The sequence below is a fragment of the Cyprinus carpio genome, chromosome B6 (assembly GCF_018340385.1).
Source record: "Cyprinus carpio isolate SPL01 chromosome B6, ASM1834038v1, whole genome shotgun sequence".
NCBI lineage: Eukaryota > Metazoa > Chordata > Actinopteri > Cypriniformes > Cyprinidae > Cyprinus > Cyprinus carpio.
The window spans coordinates 10,431,600-10,452,595 of NC_056602.1; the positions used below are offsets into that span (position 1 = coordinate 10,431,600).

A 20,996-nucleotide genomic window follows, 5' to 3' on the forward strand; every position below is an offset into this window, starting at 1 on the left:
ATCTGTTTGGTGGGAGGTGTGGGTGTTGAAGATTAACCCTCTTATCTTGCCGCTCAAATCCCTGTGTCTTCCTTTCGCCTTCAACTACAGCCTGACATTTGTGGGATTGTTACAAAGATTTAGGCGGATTAGAAAAGGCTCATTAGGATCCATTCTGTACAGCTTTTCTCAGCATCACCTCTCCCCTGCCCTCCCCCTAACTCACCAGAGGAGCCCCACCTGCCCCTGTGAAGCTCTCCAATCCAAAGCCCTCAGCTCGCTTACCTCAATAATTCAAGATACAGATACATGCTGGGAAACCTGTTTTGTGAAACCATAAAATTATGCCCATGATTAGAATCGTTTCGATTTCAATTTCAAAATTAATTGGCATGATTATTTATCATACAATATTCCCAAAGAATCAAAACAAATCACAAAATGTACTTGTGGCTTTGTGGATTTCTTGCACACATAGCATTTTTGAGTTTTAAAAAATGTGCCAAGTTCTTAGAAAGTTGAAACTTCTTTGTATTAATTGTTGGTTTTAAATAGTTTTTAAAAACGTTCATAACATTTTTAACAAAAGTTTCAATTTAATGACTCAAAAAAAAAAAATGCACTGAGGTGCATCTATAAAGCAAAAAGTAATAACATTTATTAAATAATAATAATTATTATTATTATTTGGTCCTTTCTATGAAAATAATTTTGTTCCTCTGCTTTTTTTTTTTTTTCCCCATGCATGTTTTTTTTTTTTGTTCCTCTGCTTTTTTTCCCCCATGCATGTTTGTTTTCCCACTTTACCCATATGATTTTAAATTTGGTGGACAAAAGTTTTCAAATATTAAGTAGTGACACCTGAAAATATATTAATATTTAAGGTGCTGTTAAAAATCTAAAAAAAAAAAAAGAAAAAAAAAAGGGGGGCTGCCAGAAATATGCCAAAATACTTTTAAATTTTTTTTCTTTATTAAGATATCACGGTTGAATCAAGCTGGTATATTTTTTTACTTCACGACCCCTCAAAAATAACAAAAACAGAAATGAAAACTAGATTATAATAGAAGATATGTATGTAAATCATTCTATGAATGCATTCCACAGGACTAAAAATAAATAAATAATTGATTTACGTCATAGATTCAAATACCAAATGTGTTCCAGTTTCTTCAATTACGCTCTGATTGTAGAGCTTCAAACCTCTGCACCAGCGACACTAGAGAAAATCAGTTTAGGCTAATTATACACCTCTGTACACGACGTTGTCCGACTTCAAACGTGCCTCGTCCTTTCATCACAGCCACAAGTCTGTCATAAACAGACGCAAGCTTAGAAGCCTAGGTATGCACTACACACTCTTGATGCACCACATCGCCCTTCACATGTTCTATCATCAATGTGACTGCATGACTTCATATCTCCTGAATACTTTAACACAAAGAATGGAATATAAAGCAGGCACACCCCATGTTACATATGAAATATAAAACAGAGAGCCTACACAGAGGTAATGGCGAGAGCATCAAGCATGTTTCCATATCACATTCATCTTTCTGCATATTTTTGCATGCAGCTGAATAAAAATGACGTTGGAGTACAGTTATTTTGAGCGGCATGTGGCACCGCTGGGTGACCCGGGAGCCAGAGTGATTGCAGAAAAATCCTCCAGTGTAAGATTTCCCACTGCACGCCATGAAATGAAAGCAGAGCTGCTTGCACTAGTTACAAACACTGAGATTTTGCCTAATGTGTCTTCAAAACATTCAAAAGCTCTCTTAAACTTCTGGAGAAAAGCCTCACACCGTGCATAATTCAACTGCAACAGTAATAATAAATTAAAGACATTTTATACAAATTAAAAGATGTGGAAATCTGTTTCTTATCTGAATTCACAAACTGCACTACTCAAAAAATATCACACTTGGAACTCGTGCTCACAAATTTAGAGTACTAGAAAAAAGAGCTGTATATCTATTTCAAAGTGAATATTGTCTAGAGTATTCAGGACATGTCTTTGCATCGTCCTTTTTAATTCATGGCCAAAAAAGTCACAGGAATCTGATAATTGCAGGCCAGACCGTGAAAGCTGCTTTAATGAAATGATGTTTCAAGAGCCCTGGTCTGAAGAGAATGTACCGTGTGAGAAACCACCTGTCTTCTCAGCAGGCCAGAAGAGCCCATGCGGATTTAGTGTGCTTTGTAAGTGCCTACTATACTACATTTACCATGAACCAAACCAGAATTATTTGCATTGCAAAAACCATGAAGAGACTTAAATATGTGAGATTTCAATTTAGGATGCAGGTTTAAACCAATACAATAAGCCAATAATTATTATCATGTTCTGGTCAATTACCAATACATGGTCAACATTACAAACCTACACTATTTTAATAAATAAAATAATATTAAAAACACCAAATTTAGCCATCACGACATTACAATAAAAGATGCATGAAAAATTAAAATGTATTATGAATATTTGCTAAAGAATACAAACGTTATATTAAATGAGTGTTGTTTTTTGATTACCGTAGTAAACATTAGATGATGGCAAAGATATTTCCATTCAAATGTTTGGGGTCGATTTTATCCAGTAAAATCAGTAATATTGTGAAATTTTACTACAATATTATTAAAATAACTGCTTTCTATTTTAATATATTTTAAAATGCTATTTATTTCTGTGATGACAAAGCTGAATATTCAGCATCCATTACTCCAGTCATCAGTGTCACATGATCATATAGAAATCATTCTATAGTGATTTGATGCACAAGAATTTCTAATTTCTAATAGCACTGCTTAATATTAAATATGTTGAAATATGTGAAACTTTTTTTTTTTTTTTTACAGGATTTGATGCAAATAAATTCAAAACTTATTCTGACTGCAAACTATTGAACAGTATAATCTAAATATAAAATAGGTGACATTAATACATATTTAAACATACAATATCAGCCTATATAAGTTAAAATAAAATTGTAAAAATTCTAAAACCTGCTGATAACCCTAAAAACACCCCTAATTTAAACTAATCATTAAGAAGGCAAATAGTTTTGAACATTTTTGTGTATTTTGACACTGCAGAATCAGTTTAACAAGAAGCCCATAAAACAAAGTACAATCAATAAAACACCACAGCAGAACTGAAAATAATCCACTGTTATGACACTTCAGGAATACAGTATGACAGACACCCAGTGCCAACTTAACCTGCTTAAGGAAGGCTCAGGTCTGAGAGAAGAGAGGATCTCTCAGCAAGGTGGGTGGACAGACAGAGAGAGAGAGAAAATAAAGAGAAATAGAGAGAAGGAGCAGTGAGGGATGTACAGTAGAAACATGCTGACTTTAGCAGGTGTTCTCTGGCCCATTTGCTGCACTTGGAAGGGTCGGCAAGACTCACAGGGAGAGACTTTCATCTGAGATAAAAGGCTCAGGGAAAAAAAACCCCTGTTTATTGCTGTGGTCCAGTGGCAGGCTGTCGACAGGCCTCGTGATTGGCTGGATTCATCACTCCTGCACCATGTAAGATCCCTGATATGGACCACAGAGCTTCACAGGTGCAGCCTGCACAGAATCTCTGATCCGCGTTATTAGCTAAAGCTTAGAAGGAAAAAACACCACAGCTCTCAATGGGAATGAGTGAAAGAACAAGGATCTGGTCCATGTCTTCATCACAGTTTCACCTGATATCAAGAATCCAGTCAGCAGGTTGAAAGAAAGACAGTGAGATATCACTCATTACTGTTCTCATACAATCCACTAACACAAAGCTCTTCTATTGTTATATCATATACAAGTGAATTAAGAACAAAACCCGAGTGACAGATTTACCTTTGGAACAGAGGAAGGCCTGCTATTTTAGAAACTCTAAAAAGTAGTAATGATCAGGCATTTTTCCCTGTTCAACACCGGTTTGATAGCTCTCATTTATACTGTAATGTTGAATGGTTATAATCAATGGTTAAATATTAGGGGGGAAAATCTGTTTCATAGAGACATCAGTATCAGTGATACTCGCCTTCAGTCATAAAAAAGATGTCACTAAAAAAAATTGTGTTTTCTTGTTGTTTATACATTAATTTGAAGATTGCATGTGAAATTATTGCAATATAAAAGTATATTTAAAAACTTTAATGGCAGGTGAGATTAATCGTGGTTATTTTCAGAAAAAAAAGTGTGATTAACTTCAACTGACAGCACTTAATTATACATAATATGAATAGTATTAAATAATGTAAAGGTAAATAAAATAGTTATTTTTACGTAAATAAGTATTAATGTTTTTGCATAAGTAGGGTATAAAAATATATTAAATACAAATAAATAAAGTCCAAATAGGAACATATGTTTTATAAATAATACTACATAAATTAAATTAATCAAATAAAATATTATACAATAAAATTTAAAATAAATGTATAAAAAGTTAATTACATTAACAAATTACCTGGTTGCAGAATCGAAATTCTGTAATTCTACAGAATCCAAAAACAAAACAAAAAAATCAATACTAATATTTTCTTTTTTTAGGTAAGTCAACTGTCAACTGAAATCCTTGTAGGTTTACACCACCTGCTGGCACAGTGAGGAAGCCTCGGACAAAACTCTGCATGTAATATGTGTCCTGACCTGATTACACAAGTATTTTTATTCTTTAAAGAGCAGAAAGAAAGTACTCAGCGTTCACTGGCTGTGGCTTAGAAAGAATGTGTATTTGCTATGGAAAACCAATCAAAATTTGTCAGTGTAACTGTATATTTTTGCAGAAAGAGCTAATAAAGAGGTAATTACATACAAAAAAGACCTCCACTGCCCCACTTTGAGAGTTTTGATTTCAGAAGACCACAAGTCTTATAGATTCTGAACTTTAAGGTAACCGAATCCACATCCGTGGAAAATCTTTGCGTGTGAAAGCGACACATCAAGCAGCATGTCTGTCATATGACGGTCACATAGGCCACTTTTCCTGAGGGCAGATTTTACTTCCAGACCTTTCATCAACCTTGACACTACAGCTCAGAAACTTAAACAAAATGGCGCGGAGAGATTCTATGTAAGCGCTTTTGCAGGTCAATGTTAAAATGGAGATCAAGCCAAAAGGGAATTGACACTGCAGTGGAATTTAAAAGACACTCTCATGCTCTTTCTACGTTCAAAAACGCACCCTCGGTTGCAGCTTCCCTCCCACGCACCAACACACACTCTCACACACTCTCCGCATTGCATTAAATATGAATCGTAGCCCTGCAACGCAGGAGAAATGCTTGGCTTTTCTGTGTCAGCTTGTGTAAAAGCGTTCAAAAACTTTAAATGGTGCTTGTTTAGACATTAAAAGGCAGTTATGAAGGCACCAACAGAGCTGCGATGGAGCTGATGTGGGGATGCTGGGATAGACGGGTTTGAACACTGAATAAGGTGCATTTGAGCAGCTCTCCCTCTCTCTTTGATGAGAAGAGAGATTGAAAGAGCGAAGCTACATGCTGCCTTTCATCCCCCCCGTGAGGCGGTGGAAAATGGGTCAGTTAGCAGAGAGTACAGATCCCTGCTGGAACACACACACACACACACACACACACACACACACACACACAGGCATATGGGCACAAACGTAGATACATACACAAAAGCACAAAAGAACAAACTTAAAAATATATATAAAGGGAATAAGATTCATCATGCAAAGCCTAAGCTATAAATAGTCAAAGAACAGATGAGGAAAAGCAGATAATACTATATGCTGTGGAAGTATTGGATAATGCGAAACATGACAGATAATATTAAAACAGGGAAATCAGATAACACTGGGCAAAGGAAAAGCAGGTGGTAACATACATAAAGAAACAGCATAACGCTAAACATAGGAACATATGAACATCAGATAATATCATAAGAAAAGCAGATACAACTAACATTTCAACAATGTTGATTAAAAAGATGGACATAGGGAGATATGACATAGATTCATTAGATAAAATCCTCAAGGAAATAACATCTAATGACATATTTTAGCATTTTAGTCTAACATTGTGGCATTATGTTCATTACACAACAAAATTTCATCAATAATAAATTTGTCTGTCCACACTGAACATGCTGTGTAGATCAATCATAAATCACAACCAATAAGAAAACTCAGTGTGCACAAGTTCTTTCAGTGTTATTTTAGTATTTTATTTTTTATTATTCACATTATTATAAATTTGAACTTTTGTCATCATTTTATTTCTGCTCTCAATTAATGACAAAATTTGTAATAATTTAAAAAAGCAGTGCTCTGTTAGCACATTCTCTAACAAATTCATATTTCTGTAATACTTCATCTGACAGCAATTTTTGTTAACGTACATAAACTTACACAATCTCTGCAGAGATTGAAATCTAAAAGAACAAAATGAAGGGTTGTTTATTACGTTTGATTACAAAAACTCTGAATAACATGGCAGAGATAGTGTTTATAGTTGCTTATGAATACATATTGACTTCATTTTTCATCTTGATTTTTATTTACAGAGCACTTTATATAATAGAGAGTGTTTTAAAGCAGCTTCACCGTATTAAACAGGGAAGTAACATTTCTAGTATTTTAATTTAGAATAATTTAAAATATAATATTAATTATAAAAATATAAATATATTACTTATAATTTATTTATTAATTATTCTTCAAAAAATACTTTAAAAATGATAATTATAATTTATTAAATTATATTTTTTAAATACTCTTAAGTCACCCTGTGGACCCCTGGAAAACTGCTAAGGCTCTCTAGACTGCTTTACTTGATTTAAAAAACAAACAAACAAATAAATTATTTATTTCTTTTTTGGATTTGAGGATGGAAATAAGTGTGTCATAATGGGGAATGAAAGAGATGTTTATTAGTAACAGTCTGTGATTTCTATAATACATTATACTGTGAACAAAACATTTACAAAGCAACATTTAAGACACCACTTTCTTGCTAGGCAAGTTTAAAGGTCAAACTATGGCTTAATATAGTGATCAAATGTGTTTGGCCCTGTTTATAGCAGCTTTAAGGTCATCTCAAGGGCTTCAGACTAGTATTTGAGTCATGTTGTTACATATGAGCATTAATTATTCATGAGCCATTTAGCGCACACATTACATATTCATGAGCAGGTGGAGCGAGGGCTAGAGTTCAGAGGCCAAGTTTAAAAATCTGCACGCTCGCACACTTCTGCCTGAGAGCAAGAGTGCATATAACAGCACATGATTTGATCCTGCTCTGCTTATCCAGCAAGTAGAATCAGTGTAAATGTACTGTATGGCACATTCCAAATGCGTCTGTAATCTTATCAGAACTGCACAGCCGCAATGCCAACCAAAGTGGGGCAGGAACAGTACATCAGACTGGCAGTACAAGCAGCAGCTGAGCCAAGACCCCCTGGGCATCCCTGCAGTGCTCCTGCCTTCATCCAGCTTTAATCACCCTTCACAGATCACACCATATGCTCATTCTCTCTCTCAAGCTGCCTTCAAAAAACAACCTGCCTATAAAAAAACATCCTGAACTCACTCACGGTTCGCATTCAACCTCAGCTGTACACTGCCAAAGTATTGACTCAGCTCTCAGGGTGTAATAATACAATTTTGTGCAAGTTTACATATATAAAGAAGATATGGTGTAAGGAAGGCAATCGGCTTAATAACTAAAGGGCTGCACAATTCATTAAAATAAAATGGAAACTGCAATATGACTTTGTGCAATTATTAAGGGCTGTTTACACAAAACAAATCTATGTAATAAACATTTTAATTAAAAAAAGGCCCGTTCACACCAAGAACGATCACTATAAAGTAGAGGTCGACTGATGTATCGGTTTTGCCGATTAATCGGCACCCATAGTTGATTGCTGGAACAATCGTTTATGGGCAAAAATCCATGGCGATAGTTTGGTGCAAGGGTCTGTTTTCATTATACAGTGCGAGAGCGGCCTCTAGTGGTTGAAATCACTGACAGCATATGCTATTTGTTTAGACACGTGATGCTGCATGCTGAACAGAGCGAGAAACTTCAGACCTGGATTTAAATGCATCTGACAGAAAATCCTGCCACGCCACAGAGCGCCATTCACATAGTTTTCCATTAAATTACATTATATTCGCCCCGAATCGTTGTTAATGTACATAATGAATTGTATATTGAGTCTTTCTGTTGCTCTAATAAAGTCTGTATGCTTCATTTATAGAGCTATAATATAGATTGCTCTTTCCGTTTGCTCTGTTTTTTAAACACTGAACTTCAAACTTATCTATAGTGGTGCACGATTAATATCGGCCGATAATTAATAAGCATCTCGTCAGTAAAGCCGGTTCTCTAATCAGCGGTAAATTACATCAGGTGCGTGATTTCCCATAGAGCAGTTCTTACTACGCAGAGCCGTTGTTAACTGACAAGCTGCGCAAATCCATGTTCATTATCAGCGTTGATTTGCGCAGCTTGTCAGCTAACAACGGCTCTGTGTAGTAACAGCTGCTCTATGGGAAATCACGCACCTGATGGAATTTACCACTAATTAGAGAACTGGATTTATTGATGAGATGCGCATTAATTATCGGCCAATATTTATCATGCACCCCTACTTATCTATGCATCATTGTTCATTCTTGAAGTAAACTTCTGTCCGTTTGGTGATTAAATAAACTGTTTTAGAGCGCTGCTCGAGTTGAACGAGATGCATCCGGAGTGTGTGTGATACCAGTGAGTTCTCCTAGACTCAGCGCTGCTCTTTTATTTTGATTAGATAATCATTAAGTGCTCAAGAATAGAAGCAGTTAAAGTGTGAGAGTATACATTGTGCTGGTATAATTGTAATGCTATGGCCTTTGTGTATATATTTAAAGATGTGCATCTTTAAGCATGACTGTTGAAATGAAATGGTAACACTTTAAAATAAGAGTCCATTTGTAACATTAAGCAGTGAAATGAAAGTTGTGTAAGTATTGTTCCTTGTTAAGAGTGTGGTAATTTCAACATTTACTATTACTATTATTATCATTACTACTATTACTAGTATGGTTCAGTATTGTTTTTTTGTTTTTTTTTTTTTTTTAAATAAAGCACTATTTTAGTTTTTGTTCAGTATTCATTTTAAAAACTATCGGTTAATTAATCGGTATCGGCCAACCTAGCTATTGGTATCGACAAAATCCACTATTGGTCAATCTCTACTATAAAGATGTCACGAAACGCACACAGACAGGTAGATCCAAATGCAGTGTTTATTAAAGGGTAATCCAAAATCATAAACAGTCCAGGCAGGGGTCAAAACCAAACATAAACAGTCCAAACCACGAAACACGAACATCCACTAGGGAACCAGGAAAACGCAGGGTGACATTCAACAAGGACTCCGTCACAATGACAGAAACAACCAGGGTATTTATAGACAGGTGCAAACAAGGTAAGTGGTGACAGCTGAACACAATGAACAGTGATGAACAGAAAAGGCTAGTGGGAAATGTAGTTCAGAAGGGGGTGACAATCAGGGGAAGTGAGACCTCTAGTGGCCACCCAGGGAGACACAGAACAGACACTGTGACATTAGCCCCCCCTCTAAGGAGCAGCTTCCAGATGCTCCCCAGATAAAAAAAAAAAAACAAAACAAAAAGACCAGGAGGGAGGTGGACTGGTGGAGGTAGAACGGGGGAGGGATGGAGGGCCAGGCCCGTGTAGGAGAACAGGGACCGGCCGTAATGGCTCCACCGGCAGCCAAGGTGGATCAGACAGTTCAGGGGGCCAGGGTTGACCCAAAAGTTCAGGGGACCACGAGGGACCAGACAGTTCAGGTGGCCAGGGTGGACCCGAAAGTTCAGGGGACCACGAGGGACCAGGCAGTTCAGGTGGCCAGGGTGGACCCGAAAGTTCAGGGGACCACGAGGGACCCGGCAGTTCAGGTGGCCACGGAGGATCAGTCCATCTTAGTTGTGCAGACGGCCAGGGAGGAACTCGCCATTTGAGCGACCAGAGCGGAACCTGCCCTTCCGGTGTCCCAGTGGAGACGTGAAGGTGCTCTGGACGGCCTGTGGAGACGTGAAGGTGCTCTGGATGGCCTGTGGAGACGTGAAGGTGCTCTGGACGGCCTGTGGAGACGTGAAGTACCTCGACCTCGGGAACCATCTCGGGCACCGCATTGGACAGCGCCTCGGGCACCGCATCGGGAATGGCCTCGGACCCTGCCTCGGGCACCGCATCGGGAACGGCCTCCGCATCGGGCACCGCCTCGGCCATTGCATCAGCCACCGCCTCGACCTCGGGCACCGCCTCAGTCTCGGGCATTACATCGGGAACCACCTCGGCCACCGCATCAGGCACCGCCTCGGCATCGGGCACTGTCTCGGCATCGGGCACCGTCTTGGCATCGGGCACCGCCTCGGCCTCGGGCATTGCATCGGGAACTGCCTCGACCACCGCCTCGGGCACCGCCTCGGTCATTGCATCGGGGGACCGCCTCGGCATCGGGCACCGCCTCGGCATCGGGCACCGCCTCGGCATCGGGCACCGCCTCGGCATCGGGCACCGCCTCGGGCACCGCCTCGGCATCGGGGCACCGCCTCGGGCACCGCCTCGGCATCGGACATTGCATCGGGAACCGCCTCGGCCACCGCCTCGGGCACCGCCTCGGGCACCGCCTCGGGCACCGCCTCGGCATCGGGCACCGCCTCGGCATCGGACATTGCATCGGGAACCGCCTCGGCCACCGCATCGGGCACCGCCTCTGCATCGGGCACCGCCTCGGCATCGGGGACCGCCTCGGGCACCACCCTGGCATCGGGCACCGCCTCGGCATCGGGCACCACCTCGGCATCGGGCACCGCCTCGGGCACCGCCTCGGCCTCGTGCATTGCATCGGGAACCGCCTCTGACACCGCCTCGGCCTCCGGAACCATCTCGGACACCGCCTCGGCCTCCGGAACCATCTCGGGCACCGCCTCGGCCACTCTCGGCATCGCGGCCACCGCCTCAGCCTCCGGAACCATCTCGGGCACCGCCTCGGTCTCCGGAACCATCTCGGGCACCGCCTCGGGCACCGCCTCGGCCTCCGGAACCATCTCGGGCACCGCCTCGACCTCCGGAACAACATCGGGCACCGCCTCGGCCTCCGGAACAACATCGGGCACCGCTTCGGCATCAGGCACCGCCTCGGGAACCTTGGACACGTCCACCTGGACGAAAGCGGCCTGCTCGGGAACGTCCTCCTGGACGGCAGCGGCCTGCTCGGGAACGTCCTCCTGGACGGCAGCGGCCTGCTCGGGAACGTCCTCCTGGACGGCAGCGGCCTGCTCGGGAACGTCCTCCGGGCTTTGAGGAACGGCTGAAGCCTGTCTCCTCCTCCTGCGGCCTCTATCTATGGCGTGCCGGTGGCTCCTTGACGGAAGACTCAGGCGTTGAGTCAACCATCTTGTTTGCCAACACAGGTGTAGATTCGACCATCTTGTGCAGTGGTGCTGGGCTGGCGGTGATCTCGTGCTGTGGCGCTGGGCTGGCGGCCATCTTGTGCTGTGGCGCTGGACTGGCGGCCATCTTGTGCTGTGGTGCTGAACTGGTGGCCATCTTGGGCATTGGCGCTGGCTCAGCGGCCGTGATGTGAACACTCCTGGGAAACTCTGGGATCTGGCACATCCTGGAAAAGTAACTTAATACTGTCTCCGTGGCCATCTTGGGCTGTGGCGCTGGGCTGGCGGCCATCTTGTGCTGTGGCGCTGGGCTGGCGGCCATCTTGTGCTGTGGCGCTGGGCTGGCGGCCATCTTGTGCTGTGGCGCTGGGTTGGCTACCATCCTGGACTGTGGTGCTGGTTCAGCAGCCGTGACATGAACACTGTTGGGAATCTCTAGGATCTTGGACAGCACAGAAAAATAGTCCAAGAATGTTTCCGCGGCCGTCTTGTCCGACGACACAGGCTCAGCAGACGTAACGTGAACGGTCTCAGGAACGACAGACGTGTGCTTCCTCCCCCTTCTCTGTCCGTGATGGAGAGACGGCAGTTCCGATCCGTCCCTCACGAGCCCAGGGTCGAAGGGGGGCCCTGGTGGAGAGCGATGCCGGACCTCCTCTCGACCACTCACTCCTCTGCGACCTCCCCGGGTCCCGACGAAAAACGACCAGGCGGGTTCCCTCGAACCCACTCCTTCTCTCCCGCTCGATGGCAGGGGGGAGAAACCTCAAAAAACATACTGCTGGATCTAGGTTGGACGGAGTCCTTCTGTCACGAAACGCACACAGACAGGTAGATCCAAATGCAGTGTTTATTAAAGGGTAATCCAAAATCATAAACAGTCCAGGCAGGGGTCAAAACCAAACATAAACAGTCCAAACCACGAAACACGAACATCCACTAGGGAACCAGGAAAAACGCAGGGTGACATTCAACAAGGACTCCGTCACAATGACAGAAACAACCAGGGTATTTATAGACAGGTGCAAACAAGGTAAGTGGTGACAGCTGAACACAATGAACAGTGATGAACAGATAAGGCTAGTGGGAAATGTAGTTCAGAAGGGGGTGACAATCAGGGGAAGTGAGACCTCTAGTGGCCACCCAGGGAGACACAGAACAGACACTGTGACAAAAGATAACGATATTAGCGGACAATATTGTCTGTTTATTCTAAGCGCATGCTCATCTCGCCGCTTTAAATTCTCGAGCTCGTTATAGCAGGATGGATTCTGATTGGGTGTCAATGTTTGTATCGTATGAGAAATAATTATATATTTTAGTATCTTAGTTTTAGGCGTATTATTCAATATAAGATTTAAACTGTTTATTATTATATTGCAGTTCAAATGCATAATAATTTATACACAGTTTTGCTTGAAAAATGTAAAAAAAAATAAAAAAAATAATAAAATAAAAATAAAAATGATTAAAAAAATAAATAAATAAATAAATAAACATTTTAAATCAGTGGGTAAAGTGCTACGAAGGCCATCCTGGCCTAGCAATGCAGAGGAAGTGGGGCTGATGAGGTGATGTAGGAAGCAGGATTAAGTTTCTTGATGTGACCGCAATTTAAAGGGGATTTGGCCAGCTGTACAACGAGCGTAACATTTACACCAGATAACCTGAGCTACAGCCCAAAACCCTGCCAAGAAACCATAATGAGGATCTGATGTTGAAGGACCTCTTTCTAGGAATGGATTTAATATGTAATACTAAATTGAAATTAGGGATGCATCGATCTGATTCTCAGGATCGGTATCAGATCCGATACTGGCATTTTCTGCGGATCGGGTATCGGTCGGACGAGACCCATCCAAATTCGATATTGAGCGTATACTATTCTATGTTATTGTTGATCCCCACGAAAGGCACAAAAACATTATAAAGCATCAAAACATTTTCGTGCACTATATTTAAAGTGTTCTGAAGCTGTTCCATAGTTCAATGTGAGGTACAGACTAATATTGAAAACATTAAATTCAAGTTCACATAAACTATTCTTTCTGCTGCGGCTGTCTGTCATCCTCCATTCAGCAATCAAACTGCGTGTCACGTTCGGTTACTACAACACAAAACGATGAAACTTTCTTCAAGAGCGCACAGTAACTGAGGTTTAAAACTGTTCAAAGAAAAGGCTTAATAAACTAACGCACAGATTTAATGAACTATGTTATCAATATCTCTTCCCTTTGTACTAGTGATTAGAGGTCGACCGATTCATCGGATTAGCCAATTAATCAGCACCGATAGTTGATTGGCAGAACAATCGGTTATTGGCAAAAATCCATGCCAATAGTTTTCCGGGTTGTAGCCATTGCTGGAGTGGCTGAGAAGGGTCCGCTGTCATTATACAGTACGAGAGCGGCCTCTAGAGGCGGAAATCACTAACAGCACATGTTGTTTGTTTTGACACGACACTGCGCTGCACAGAGAAGGAAACTGCATTTAAATACAGCCGACAGAAAATCCTGCCGCGGAACAGAGCGCCATTCACATAGTTTTCCATTAAATTACAATATATTTGTCCCAAATCATTGTTAATGTACATAATGACTTCACCCTAGGCTATAAATTATGTATTGTGCTCTTTCTGTGGCTCTAATACAGTCTGTATGCTTCATATAGAGAGATGTAATACAGATCGCACTTTCTCTTTCCCTTTGCTCTGTTTTTCTAAACACCAAACTTCAAACTAATTTATGCCACATTGTTCATTCTTGAAGCAAACTCCGTTTGGTGATTAAATAAACAGTTTTAGACCACTGCTTGAATTGAACTTGACACATCTGATGTGTCACTTCTCTAGACGCAGCACTGCACTTTGGTCCAGTGTGTGACTTACATTTTTATTATTATTATTATTTTGATTAGATGATCATGCAGTGTTCTAAAATAGAATCAAATAAAGTGTGAGAGTACACATACAATATCAATAATCTATTACACTGCATTGATATTGTATGTGTACTCTCACACTTTATTTGATTCTATTTTAGAACACTGCATTATCATCTAATCAAAATAATAATAATAATAAAAATGTAAATCACACACTGGACCAAAGTGCAGCGCTGCGTCTAGAGAAGGGGGAAGTTTTGGTTTTGTTGTTGTATGTTGGGAGTTGTTATCCAAGGGTTGTGAGTTCGATTCTCGGGCCGGCAGGAATTGTAGGTGGGGGGAGTGAATACCACGACTGAGGTGCCCTTGAGCAAGGCACCGAACCCCCAACTGCTACCCGGGCGCCGCAGCATAAATGGCTGCCCACTGCTCCGGGTGTGTGTTCACAGTGTGTGTGTGTTCACTGCTGTGTGTGTGCACTTTGGATGGGGTTAAAAGCAGAGCACGAATTCCGAGTATGGGTTACCATACTTGGCTGTATGTCACGTCACTATGTATGTAATTTTAATGCTATGGCCTTGTGTACTGTAGATATTTAAAGATGGCCATCTTTAAGCATGATTGTTGAAATTAAATGGTAATACTTAACAGAAAGAGTATATTTTTAATATGAATGAAAGCTGTAGAAGTATTGTTCCTAGTGTGTTCATTTCAACATTTACTAATACTAATAGGCTACATTTTTAAATTTTAAAGTTTATTTTTTTTACATTTAGTAAACTATGAAAAAACTTTAATGATCAATATAATAATTAATATTCACGTTTATTCATTTACAAAATATGGGTCAGTACTGCTACTGCTTTTTTAAAAATAGTAAAGTACTGTTTTAATTTTCATTTAATATCCATTTTAAAAACTATCGGTTGATTAATCGGTATCGGCCAGTGTGGTCCAACCTAGCTATCGGTATCGGTAAAATCCACTATCGGTCGACCTCTACTAGTGATGTCCGGTTCGTGAACAAATTGTTCGATTTAACTGGTTCTTCTTAGTGAACCAGTTGTACCAGTTCACCAAGTTATTCGCTTTTTTAACATGGCTGACACTCCCTCTGAATCGAAATAAACCAATATCCCAGAGTAATTTATTTACTCAAACAGTACGCTGACTGAACTGCTGTGAAGAGAGAACTGAAGATTGAACACGAGCAGAGCAGCATGTGTGTTGTACTAATTTTTCTATGCGGACTCGGAGGACTGCGCAGCCTTTGCACTGTGACTCCGATCATCAAGCTCATCATTCTGCGCACGGGATGTGCACAAGCGCTCTGTGCCGCTATATATTGGCTACTTTGGAGTTTTTGTACTTTTACTCCGTGTTATTATTAATAGCCTTTCTTATTCTGTCCTATCTATCATATGTTGCTGCCTTTATTACTTTGTTATACATTTAAAAGATTCTATATTTCTATATAAATGTATATACTTGTTTTTTTACAGAATTTATTTAACAACAATACAAAGAGCAATGTGTAACATTTTACCAGATTTTAGACTTATTCACTTTTATTTGTAAATAAAATATTTCACTAGATATATTTATAAAATTATTGTGCATCCGTGATTTTTCTAGAGTATCTTTTGCTTCTGAATTATCCACTAACCTAGTTTATAATAGTAGTTTTGTCATAGATTATGATTAGATATTTTTTCATTTGTTATTTTTCATTAAAATGAAGTTGTTTATATGTAGTAGATTGTGTTTAACACACAAAAGAGTGATGATCAGGTCAACACAGAGAAGTATAGAAATTCTACATTGATTAAAAAAAAAAAAACTGCTGGTATCAGATTGGATTGGTATCGGCAGATACTCAGAATTTTCGGTATCGGATCAGATCGGTTCTGAAAAAATGGTATTGTTGCATCCCTAATTGAAATCACTTAAATTACACTGAACAATCAATTTACATTACAACAAAGTATTAACACTATCTGTAAGTATTATTTGCCTTAGAACACTGACGACAGTAATGGCAGGCTGAACCGGTGTGGACAAAAGCTCCTCAGTCCAGCCTGCTGCAGGTCACTCAATATGCTGATGCCATCTAGCTGTCGCTACGCAACACAGCTCAGAGTCACAGATGTTAGGAACAAAAGCCAAGTGTCAATTCATCTCCGTTAAGTCCGTCTGGACACCAGTTACCCAACTTCCTTCTGTCAACAGATAGATGGCAAGCATTACCAATCTAGCAATAATGTTTCAAATTCAGGCTTGCGTATAAATATGGAAAAATGTCTGTTTGAGTGAGGGAGCCTATAATTAAGCTGCGTCCTGCAGCATTGGTGCTTATTCCATCTGAAAACGTTAACGTTACTGAGAAAACAACTTTTTGCAGAGAAAACAGAGACGGCAAAACAACAGTTTTAACTAAACCTCTTGGGTTTTGGTACTAACTCAGACTAACTTTACAGAACACTGCATACCAATGAGGCGAAAATTTCTGTGAATAGTGTAATTTTCAGTAAACTGTGCTTATAAAGCGGTAAAATGAATGGGATATTATTCTCTTTTTTTGGACTAGAATAAAGTGACAAATGGGAAATCGAAAGGGATTAAACTGTAAATAATATTAACAAATTGTCCTTGAATGCAAATACACTTTAATCATCATTTTCATTTTAAATATAATTTTCAAGTTAAAAAAAAGTGTTTTTTTTTTAATAAATATCATTCATAAATATAACATTTTGGGGGAGGTTGTATATTTTACTAACAGAACTAACCTTGTCATGTCTGATATATGAAGGAAAAGGAGCATCACATCATTAATACACTATTGATAACTACATAATGATTTTAATTAATACAAAAATTTTTGCATTGGTTTACCTTGTTGTAAATGTAGCTGTTTTTACCAACACTTTTTTTATTATTATTTTAGCGTTTTAATTTTCAATAGTTCAATCTGCAATATTTATTTAAAGATTTTGGGGAAAAACCTAACATACTCTTTATATATTATTACTTTGTGTATCCTTCTGTTGTCACTCAGTAGTATAAAAGCCCACTCATTATCATTTTACCGTATTTTTTAATATTTTACAAAAAAAAAATGTATAAAAAAATGTACAGTTCCTGACTTGACGTACATTAGAAAAGAATGTCTGTGAAAAACAGGGGGAATCTGAAGGCAGGATTGGATAACAATGTCTTAAAGGCTGGGTTAGTGAAGGGTCAGTAGGCTGATGATTTGAATCAGGTGTGTATATTACAAAAACATCTCAAATTTGGTCATTCTTTTTATACAAAAGTCAACAGTGTTGGCTATGAAACTGCAGTTGAACTACACATGTTCAAGATAAGAGAGAGCGCAAACACAAAAAACATGGAGGAGAGGCAGCGAGAGGAAGTGCTTGGTGTTCAGAAAAACAGGACATTAAGTTGGCTGACATCCATCAGATTCCTTTTAGAACACAGGAAACCTTTCAAGATGTCAGCAATGCTAGCTGGCAGCAGAGTTTTCCTCAAAATATAGCTATAAATCACATTAAATTAAACATTATAGAACAAAAACTATATTTAAATGTTAATTTTCATAGTTTGCTGTATTCATTTGTCTCTTATGCTCACCTAGGTTCATTTATTTGATCAAAAATACAGAAATACTGTAAGATATTAATGCAATTTAAAATAACTGTTTCTATTTAAATATATTTTAAAATGTAATTTATTTCTAGGATGAAAAAGCTGAATTTTCAACAGCTATTTTTCCAGTCTTCAGTGTCACATGATCCTTCGGAAATCATTTTGTAAGCTGATTTGGTGTCAAGAAACATTTCTTATAATCAATGTTAAAAAAAAAACAGTCATGTTATATAATATTTTTGTGGAAAGTTAAAAAAAAAAAGTATTTATTTGAAATGTACTTTTTTGTACATCTTACTCTCACATTTGATGTATTTCATGCATCTTTGCTGAACAAAAGTATACATTTCTTTTTTTTAAAAAGTCTTACTGATCCCAAACAGCAGTGTATTTATTATTTTTTTTAGATATAGTTCCTTACATATTTAATTATACTAATTTTTCTTCATGATTATTTATGTACGATATGAACTAAATTGAATAAACATTTGTAGGCTTCTTATTAGATCAATAAATGGTGTAACTACACACCACTTATGGAGAGTTTAAAACCTACTGGCTAAATTCTTCCTTAAGAACCATGGTACAACCAAATTAAGAACAGAGTTACAAACTAGTAGTCACTAGTTACTAGTGTCAACTTAATGTCCCAATTTGAGAAAGACCTTACAAATGGCTGGTGCAGCCCTTCCCTGGTGTCCATGTGTGCTCCATTATATAAATACAGAAAGAGGAAGTCACGGTAACAGTAATTTAGGTTATAAAGACTTTAAAAGGAAATGTCTTGGACATGTCGCAAAGAAATTCTTATCTCAAAAAGTCCTTTTCACATTCTTTTAGGGAAAAAAACAGCAAAAATACAATGACATCCACTGTGTTAAGACCCCTCCACAACAGCAGTCACGGAAGCCCAACACCCACAGAGCATAAATGCTTTATTGAAGTGACTTCCATTCTCATTAAGTAGCTGTCAGTCTCCCATGAAACGCAGTCTCAGAATTCCACCAGTCTACTACATAAACACACCCAACAAATGCACAACGGGACAACGGGAATACATGACACATGCAGTGGTGTGTTTGCTAAATAAGACAGCTGCAGAAAGAACAAGGGATGGTAAGAGGAAGAATGATAGGAGAGACTTAGAGGGCAAGGAAAGGTAAAAGTGCCAGATATTCTATTTGTCAGAGAAAGAGAAAGAATGTAATAAAGCAGAGGAGCTGTCAGTGAGAGGAAGAACAGCATCCTACGTAAACACACACACACACACACACACACACACATACTCCTGCCCTGGAGACATCATTAGAGGCCTAGGAGAGACAATATTATCATTCACCGTGTGAGTGCGCGACTTCAAGAATTGAACTGAATTGGTCTCCGTTAGAACTATATTAAGAACAGACTGCAGCCAAAACAACAGTTCTAAATAAAACTTTGTATTATGTGTGTGTGTGTGTGTGTACTTGTTTATTCTATATCATGGGGACCAATTGTCCCCACAAGCATAGTAAAATCTGAAATTTTTGACATTGTGGGGACAGGCCTGTGGTACCCACGAGGGGGAAAAAATTTTTGAGGTATTGTATGTTGTTTTTATGTGAGTGTGTAAATGTGAACAGGTTTTCTGTAAAGAGTAGATTTAGGGTTAGGGTTGGGTTAGGGTAGCGGTTCTCAATTCCAGTCCTCGCACCCCCCTGCTCTGCACATTTTGTATGTCTCTCTTATCGCTTCAGACGTTTGTTCTATTCGAACGTAAGTGCCCTGCGAAGTGGACATCACAGGATATTCCGCCATGATTCCAGTTCGAAGTGAACGTATATGTTCCATTCAAAGTGCATTGAAGTCTGCGAGACGTGATTTTAAATTCTATTTATTTTCCAAGGTATATGATGTGAAGACGTTGTGCGGCGCAAATCCGTGAATGAATGTTCCGAGGTGAAATAAACTTCAACAGATTTCCCCTGCTCAGGGAGTAAGGAGCAATGAACACTGTGTCAATGGGAACACAGTTCATGCATGAAGCTCACTTTTAACAAGCTGATTATCTGAATTAGGTCTGTTAACAAAGAGAGACATGCAAAATATGCAGAGCTGGGGGGCGAGAGGAATGAAATTGAGAACCGCTGGGTTAGGGAATAAAAAATATTGTTTGGTCAGTATAAAATAATAGAAGTCTATGGAAAGTCCCTACAATGCACAGAAACGCGTTTGTGTGTGTGTGTAAAAAAAATGCTCCACTGATCTATAATAGAGAACATCATATAGAGATCAGTGCTTAAATCTCATTTTGTAAAACAAAAAAAAAAACAAAAAAAAAAAAACCATGGGTGTATATACAGTAGGGATGTAACGATTCACTCAACTCACGATGCAATGCACGATACTGATTTCACGATACAATTTTCTCACGGTTTTATGTTATTTTTTATTTGTATTTTTATTTAGTATATTTATATATATATTATATATATATATATATATATATATATATATATATATATTAGAAAATAAAAAAATGTTAACAGGCTTGAATGTTTGAAATTATGTTACTTACAAAAACACACAAGCTTTGTGTTAATGCTTTGTTGCATTTGTTGTGATGAAGAAAAAGTGTTTTGGTAATTAAAATCAGATCTATCATGTTCTAATCAGAAAAACTTGCTTTTTTTAATTACAGTGGACTGAAACATATACTTTCTGTTGTATGTTTTTAGCATTTTAATTGAGATAGATTGTTATTAATTAAAATATATATATTATTAATATGTTAATTTAAAATCATCCTGCAGCCCCCTTGGAAATTGGCTGAGAGCTTTTATTGGGAAATTAGCTACTTTATTTTAACCTTTTATTTAAACCTGGCTACTTTTCATGCTATGTTAATTGTATGTTACACAATTGTTTATCCAATAGATCTCACACCAAAGGCGTGGTCTCTAATACTGTAAAAACCCAAATCATTTATGCATTAAAGAGATCTCAAAAATCTCATATCAAAATAATCCTTTTTCACAGGATTATTTATAAGAAAGCCAAGTGTTTCATAAACAAT

At 39.1% G+C, this 20,996-nt stretch overlaps 1 protein-coding gene across 4 annotated transcripts in view; it reads right to left on the reverse strand.

The window, feature by feature from the left end:
* The window catches only part of LOC109105236 (arf-GAP with GTPase, ANK repeat and PH domain-containing protein 1-like), a 174,114-nt gene that overhangs the window by 119,421 nt on the left and 33,697 nt on the right, over positions 1-20,996 (reverse strand). The gene's annotated exons all lie outside the window — the stretch shown is intronic.